We start from the raw sequence: 8538 nt of genomic DNA on the forward strand, positions 1-8538 counted from the left end.
GGCCAGCATCAAACACCTCGCCGTGTGTGTGCGAAATTCAGATAGCAGCAACAATACCAAAATTCAGCTAGCAGTAGGAGAGCAGTGGTGCAGCACCACATCATCGCTATCTCTCTCATTCTCCTTTTCACACCCAACCGAGCCCGTTCCTTTCCTATCTACCTCCATCTTCTCCCCGACGGCCCCACTGGTGATGATCCCGCCACCCCTGCGTCTTTCCCATCGCCGTGCACCGTTGCTGCTGAGCGTGACCCGGCGGTCACTAAGTTGATGATGACAACAATGTGCTTCAATATGTTTCTGTTGGTTACCTGCACAAGTTTGAGACCTTTTAAAGTACAACCACCTTTAATACTATAATTTAAGCAGGATTAAATGATTAGTATAAGAGATCATATATGGATCAGTGGTAGTACAAGAATCACAAAAACAAGTCTGAATGGATGAAAATTGTGACATAAGTAGCTTACCATGTTCCCGAGGCCCAACATCATGTTGTCATCAGAAGTGCTTCCTGGAACAATCCTCGATACCAACAAATTCCTAGGGACGATATGCCTCACCTGAGGCTCTATCTTCTTTCAACCCAGGCAAGATGAACTCGTTTGCTATTGTCACCCTAACATTTTCTCTTCACGGCGCAGGCTCGCTTCCCTCCTAACCCTCCTCTCCATAGCTCCTAAAGGTTATCAGTGGGAGGTAGCAAAACTGTGTCATTCAAAGAATGGTCGGCTAGATTGATTCCTCCAATATCACCGACGGCTCCGATGTCCCCTCCCCCCTATTGCCGCCGACACCTACATGGACGGCTACAGCCGCGCCGGTGATCGAAAGGGCAAACATAATCTAAATGGGAATACCCTGCTAGCGAGACGCCGCAATAATGAGAGGTAGCATGATTTAGTCAGCAATACTATAGTCGAAACTAATATTGTAAAATAGTAAGTCATCAATTTTTATTTATTTAGTCATAGATACCTCTGCATAAGCTGGTATTCATTCCATTCCAATATTAAGGCATGCACCATTAGTACTCGTGTATGACATGATCAAGAGCACCATTAGTAGCAGTGTACATACAAGTGCATAAAATTCAAAAGTACGTATTAAGAAACTATTTCTTGTTCAAAATTCAAGCTAATATCAATATGTACAGATAAACTTAAAAATGTTTCTAAATAAATAAATATTTTTATTCAAATCTGTTGCTTCACACCAGGAACCACAAAGAAAATAAAATAAAATGATATCATTAATCAAGCATTCCACGTCATCTAATAAAGTTTGGGCAAACACATAGTCGATCACAAAATATTGTTAAAATCAGACTTATATATGCTTTTATCCAAACTTGGTAAAAAGGATATGGGGTATTTGCTCAAATTACATCATCAATAGCAAATGCAAATATAAGCAGAAGGATAAGTTTCTGAGAGAAGAACCGAATCTTATTTATATTCGGACCATGAACATTCAAGATATCGTGCAAATAAAATGGAAAATACAAGTGAGTTTGCACAACAAAGCTGATCCTATTGGAAAATGCGTATTAATTAAGGATGAGAGGGTAAGAAAGCATCAGACCAATATGGTGCAGATATTGATTGGCTTACTATGGTACATGTAACATTGAAATTGCCATGAAGAAGCTAATATGTACGCACAAATGAGATCTCAGATACAATACAAATTGAGGAGCAAATCACAGTTTACCATCTGTTTGAAATTAATTGGCATAACATCGAGCAAATATCTCTTCAAAGCCAAACAATAAGCACGTACAGTAGATAGTAGCAATCAGACTGGCAGCAAATATAACAAACAAAAACAGAAGCAGTCCCAGAACCACTTACCTGTGCACACAGGTGGAGCTTATTACACGATGAAGCTTGGACTATTATTGCCCGAGCATGGCGCATCAATCTGAGGTAGCAGACCCAAGTAAATAAAAAGTTTTTAACCGTACTGCATCATTAAAAACGCAGTAGGAAATGTTTCAGTTCTTGCAATCTAGCATACGACCAGAGAAATGTGTGCGGTTGGACAAAACGAAATAAGACGGGAGACGGGAATGGAATGTTACAGGTTTTGTAGGTAGTAGAGATAGAGATATGAAGTCAGTTGACAAATCCATCATCACCTGTGCGCAATTGCTGCCGCTGTCGATGTCATTGTGCCATCACCCTAGGAGACGGAGGGCCGATTGGTGCACCTTTGGTAAAGTATCAATCTGATGTCCAGAACTTGAACTGCAAATTTCATAATCTCCGTCAATAAGCTCTTGCATAGTTGCAGTTTCTTTCAGAATGAGAACCTCTACAGACAACACAATAGTGTCATGTACCTGCATCCTGATATGTCAGAAATTCACGCAATAAAGAATGTTGAACAATCAGAAGATTGTTGTGTGTACTTGTTGGACCAAATTACAGTGTCCTCCTTGCAGGCATACCTAGCAAGTCAAACCATCAACTCACTAAAGCTATCTAAGTCGCCGAACACTGTTCTCTACAAACATTTGTTTGAATATAAGAAAATAAATACAAATTTAAATTATGAAAAGCAAGGCAGCAGACCTATTTATTGTAGCATGGATTAATAATCAGACATCACTAAAAAAATGCATATGCATGTGATATTGGCATAGTTTATCAGAAAATTTTAATGTGCAAATTACCAAACACCTTCTGTGTATAGCAGCATCAAGAGGTGAAAAACAAGTGAACTGTAGCATCATGGAACCGCTGAATCAAAGAGGATACTTAGAATGCAAACATTTTGGAGATGAGAACTCAATTAACCTTCAATCTGGCAGAAGCTTCGCATCATATCAACTTCATGGAGAAAAATTAACTTCTATGTAGCACTGTGCTACCCTCTCAAACTCTCGCGCTCTTGTAGATGCATACAACAACAACAACAACAACAAAGCCTTTAGTCCCAAGCAAGTTGGGGTAGGCTAGAGGTGAAACCCATAAGATCTCGCAACCAACTCATGGCTCTGGCACATGGATAGCAAGCTTCCATGCACCCCTGTCCATAGCTAGCTCTTCGGTGATACCCCAATCCTTCAGGTCTCTCTTAACGGACTCCTCCCATGTCAAATTCGGTCTACCTCGCCCTCTCTTGACATTCTCCGCACGCTTTAGCCATCCGCTATGCACTGGAGCTTCTGGAGGCCTGCGCTGGATATGCCCATACCATCTCAGACGATGTTGGACAAGCTTCTCTTCAATTGGTGCTACCCCAACTCTATATCGTATATCATCATTCCGGACTCGATCCTTCCTCGTGTGGCCACACATCCATCTCAACATACGCATCTCCGCCACACCTAACTGTTGAACATGTCGCCTTTTAGTCGGCCAACACTCAGCGCCATACAACATTGCGGGTCGAACCGCCGTCCTGTAGAACTTGCCTTTTAGCTTTTGTGGCACTCCCTTGTCACAGAGAATGCCAGAAGCTTGGCGCCACTTTATCCATCCGGCTTTGATCCGATGGTTCACATCTTCATCAATACCCCCATCCTCCTGCAGCATTGACCCCAAATACCGAAAGGTGTCCTTCTGAGGTACCACCTGACCATCAAGGCTAACCTCCTCCTCCTCACACCTAGTAGTACTGAAACCGCACATCATGTACTCGGTTTTAGTCCTACTAAGCCTAAACCCTTTCGATTCCAAGGTTTGTCTCCATAACTCTAACTTCCTATTTACCCCCGCCCGACTATCGTCAACTAGCACCACATCATCCGCAAAGAGCATACACCATGGGATATCTCCTTGTATATCCCTTGTGACCTCATCCATCACCAATGCAAAAAGATAAGGGCTCAAAGCTGACCCCTGATGCAGTCCTATCTTAATCAGGAAGTCATCAGTGTCGACATCACTTGTTCGAACACTTGTCACAACATTATCGTACATGTCCTTGATGAGGGTAATGTACTTTGCTGAGACTTTGTGTTTCTCCAAGGCCCACCACATGACATTCCGCGGTATCTTATCATAGGCCTTCTCCAAGTCAATGAACACCATATGCAAATCCTTCTTTTGCTCCCTATATCTCTCCATAAGCTGTCGTACCAAGAAAATGGCTTCCATGGTCGACCTCCCAGGCATGAAACCAAACTGGTTTTTGGTCACGCTTGTCATTCTTCTTAAGCGGTGCTCAATGACTCTCTCCCATAGCTTCATTGTATGGCTCATCAGCTTAATTCCACGGTAATTAGTACAACTCTGAACATCCCCCTTGTTCTTGAAGATTGGTACTAATATACTCCGTCTCCATTCATCTGGCATCTTGTTTGCCCGAAAAATGAGGTTGAAAAGCTTGGTTAGCCATGCTATCGCTATGTCCCCGAGACCTTTCCACACCTCAATGGGGATACAATCCGGGCCCATCGCCTTGCCTCCCTTCATCCTTTTTAAAGCCTCCTTGACCTCAGACTCCTTGATTCGACGCACAAAACGCATGCTGGTCTCATCAAAAGAGTCGTCCAGTTCAATGGTAGAGCTTTCATTCTCCCCATTGAACAGCTTGTCGAAGTACTCCCGCCATCTATGCTTAATCTCCTCGTCCTTCACCAAGAGATGGCCTGCTCCGTCCTTGATGCATTTGACTTGGCCAATATCCCTCGTCTTCCTCTCTCGAATCTTGGCCATCTTATAGATGTCCCTTTCGCCTTCCTTCGTGCCTAACCGTTGGTAGAGGTCCTCATACGCCCGACCCCTTGCTTCACCAACAGCTCGCTTTGCGGCCTTCTTCGCCATCTTGTACTCCTCTATGTTGTGTGCACTCCTATCCAGGTATAGGCGTCTGAAGCAATCTTTCTTCTCTTTAATTGCCTTCTGGACATCATCATTCCACCACCAGGTATCCTTATCTTCGCTTCTCCTTCCCCTGGACACTCCAAACTCCTCTGAGGCCACCTTACGAATGCAAGTCGCCATCTTCATCCACACATTGTCCGCATCCCCTCCTTCCTCCCAAGGGCCCTCCTTAATGACCCTCTCCTTGAACGCCTGAGCTACCTCCCCCTTGAGCTTCCACCACTTCGTTCTAGCGACTTTAGCCCTCTTATCCCGCTGGACACGAATCCAAAAGCGGAAGTCAGCAACCACCAGCTTATGCTGGGGTACAACACTCTCTCCAGGTATCACCTTACAGTCTAGGCACGCACGCCTATCTTCCCTTCTCGAGAGGATGAAATCAATCTGGCTAGAGTGTTGGCCACTACTAAAAGTCACCAGATGTGATTCTCTCTTTCTAAAGAGGGTGTTGGCTACAATCATGTTGTAGGCTAGGGCAAAGCTTAAGACATCTTCTCCTTCTTGATTCCTGATGCCATAGCCAAAGCCCCCATGCGCCCCTTCAAAACCTGTGTTAGATGTACCCACTTGGCCATTGAGGTCTCCTCCTATGAAGAGCTTCTCACCAATCGGTACACTCCTAACCATGTCTTCCAGGCCTTCCCAGAACTCCCTCTTGGTGTTCTCATTGTGGCCTACTTGCGGGGCATACGCGCTGATAACATTGAGAACCAAGTCCTCAACTACCAGCTTGACCAGGATAATCCGGTCCCCACGTCTCTTGAGGTCTACCACTCCATACTTGAGGCTCTTGTTGATCAAGATGCCTATGCCATTTCTGTTTGCACCCGTCCCCGTGTACCATAGCTTGAAGCCGGTATCCTCCACCTCCTTCGCCTTCTGTCCTCTCCATTTGCTTTCTTGGACGCAAAGGATATCAACACCTCTCCTCACCGCTGCATCAACTAGCTCCCGAAGCTTCCCTGTCAGAGACCCCACGTTCCAGCTACCTAAGCGAATCCTCCTAGGCTCGGCTAGCTTCCTTACCCTTCGCACTCTTGTAGATGCATGTAATCCAAAATTCAGAGGACGATAGTGGAGGCCTGATTACATACTGTGGCGGCTGGTGCGGACAGGAACCAAGGCGGCAGCTCAGGTCCTCCCTCCATTTTTGAAGCATGCCTTATCAGTACTGCAAGCATGGCCATGCCAAGAAATTGAGAGAATGGGAGCTCACTCCCTCAAGTCGCAACTTCCCTCCAAGACATGTAGCTTTCATAAATAATAATAGACATGAACAATGATGCTTAGAGGCCATCAAAATTATTTGGAAATAACAACTTGTACTACACATACGTGTAATTAAATACTCCTCCAAGTAAATCAGATACCCTAAGAAAGTAATGCTCACATAAAGTAGAATTCTGAAGCGAACTGTGTTCAAGTAAAATATGTTAGACAGACTTCAGATTTTATGTAAACCAACTACGAAGTTCAGTAACAAAAAAGTTCCCATTAGAGACCAGGAGATTAATTAATCATTGAAGTCCAGATCATTATTCAAATTTTACCAGATCTATTTGCTGGGAAGGACCGGGAGGATGGGGGGCTGACCTTGCAGGTGGGTATCGAGTACGTCATCGAGTACCTTCCTGCCCGGCGGCAGGGACGTCGTCAACAAAGGTGGCGAAGGACGGAGTCCAGGAGGCGCCACGCCTTGATTCTCCTCTGCGGGGTCCTGGAGGCGCTCGAGCACGGCCATGTCGGCACCATACACCTCGTCGCCGGCGGTTTGCGGACGTATCTGGGCATGTGTCGCGGGGATCCGACGACGAAGAGAGGTGGAAGAGAGGAGAGGAGAAGTCAATCAAATCCTCCGATGCGAGATCGGGATCGGCGGCGGATCATAAGGCAGATTGCCATCAAAGTGGCAAGGCGCCAAGGCCAGCCCTCTATTTGCCTGGACGAAGGGAGGAGGGAGGCCGAGACCCGCGGCGGCGCAGGGAGGAGGGAGGCCGAGACCCACGGCGGCGCAGGGAGGAGAGTTGGGACAGGTAGTCGAGGGATGGAGCGGCAGGGGCGAGCGACGGCGAACGAGTGTGCGTGAGGGTTTTTTTTCGCTGGTTATTTTTCGTAGGTCTTTTTATCGCTGGTTAATTGTCGTAGAATTTTTCGAGCGAGGGGCTGGTGGAGGACTCGGTACGTGGTTTTTACGGTTAGTGGCGGGTCAGCTTGAGGTGGGAGGAGGTACCAAAATAGGTACCAAAAATAACCGGGTGAGGTGGGACGAAAATAAAACCCGGAACGCGACCTACCAACTGAGACATTAGGAGTTTAGATCTATTTGCTGGGAAGGACCGGGAGGATGGAGGGCTGACCTTGCAGGTGGGTATCGAGTACGTCATCGAGTACCTTCCTGCCCGGCGGCAGGGACGTCGTCGACAAAGCGGCGAAGGACGGAGTCCAGGAGGCGCCACGCCTTGATTCTCCTCTGCGGGGTCCTGGAGGCGCTCGAGCACGGCCATGTCGGCACCATACACCTCGTCGCTGGCGGTTTGCGGACGTATCTGGGCATGTGTCGCGGGGATCCAATGACGAAGAGAGGTGGAAGAGAGGAGAGGAGAAGTCAATCAAATCCTCCGATGCGAGATCGGGATCGGCGGCGGATCATAAGGCAGATTGCCATCAAAGTGGCAAGGCGCCAAGGCCAGCCCTCTATTTGCCTGGACGAAGGGAGGAGGGAGGACGAGACCCGCGGCGGTGCAGGGAGGAGGGAGGCCGAGACCCACGGCGGCGCAGGGAGGAGAGTTGGGACAGGTAGTCGAGGGATGGAGCGGCAGGGGCGAGCGGCGGCGAACGAGTGTGCGTGAGGGTTTTTTTTTCGCTGGTTATTTTTCATAGGTTTTTTTATCGCTGGTTAATTGTCGTAGAATTTTTCGAGCGAGGGGCTGGTGGAGGACTCGGTACGTGGTTTTTACGGTTAGTGGCGGGTCAGCTTGAGGTGGGAGGAGGTACCAAAATAGGTACCAAAAATAACCGGGTGAGGTGGGACGAAAATAAAATCCGAAACGCGACCTACCAACTGAGACATTTGGAGTTTAGATACAAGCACAAGACCAAACCTACTCGTACAAAATCACTCGACATCAAGATTAGGTTGACATCACATATGCACTAGCCAGCGGTGACCATCTTGAGTTCTTATGATTGCGTGCATGCTTCGTATGTCTTCCTTGGCTCAGAGCACAAGTTAACTAACTATGGTAGTATATTTTGTTGAACAGAATCTGAAAGCTACACACAGGTGTTGGCTCATAGATATATCTTCTTTGTGTTAGTTTTGATTAATCGGTCCAATGAAACTTTATTATGGTATGCGGTTTGGCTATATATACGAAGTTAGAGCTCAATTAAGCTTCGCATGGGATGATGTACAAAGGCATAGTCAGGCCTATAATATGTGTAGTTTTCTACACGAAGAAAATGAAATAGAAACTAAAAAATAAAAATAATGAAATTTTCTAAGAATACTAATAAATTAGTTTCATTGTTATTACCCTTTAAGAAAATGGAAAAATAGAAATTTGAAAAGAAAATTTGGACACAACGCAGATTTTTATATAATATGCAAAAGTCAATAGTGCAATTTTCGTAGAAAAGGTGTCCCTTATAATAAGGATTGAATTAGTGGAATTGATATAGGGGGTCTGCCCCTACTTTGTTG

The 8538-nt window shown here is 46.0% G+C and overlaps 1 long non-coding RNA gene across 1 annotated transcript; it reads right to left on the reverse strand.

The window, feature by feature from the left end:
• Positions 1–1687: 1687 nt before the first annotated feature.
• Positions 1688–6379, reverse strand: LOC123086620 (uncharacterized). Its single transcript, XR_006441010.1, has 4 exons — positions 5930–6379; positions 2141–2316; positions 1854–1965; positions 1688–1755 (listed from the first exon to the last, which is right to left on the reverse strand). It is a non-coding gene; the product is annotated as an uncharacterized lncRNA (long non-coding RNA).
• Between the last annotated feature and the right edge of the window lie 2159 nt (positions 6380–8538).

The sequence above is a fragment of the Triticum aestivum genome, chromosome 1B (assembly GCF_018294505.1).
Source record: "Triticum aestivum cultivar Chinese Spring chromosome 1B, IWGSC CS RefSeq v2.1, whole genome shotgun sequence".
Classification (NCBI taxonomy): Eukaryota; Viridiplantae; Streptophyta; class Magnoliopsida; order Poales; family Poaceae; genus Triticum; species Triticum aestivum.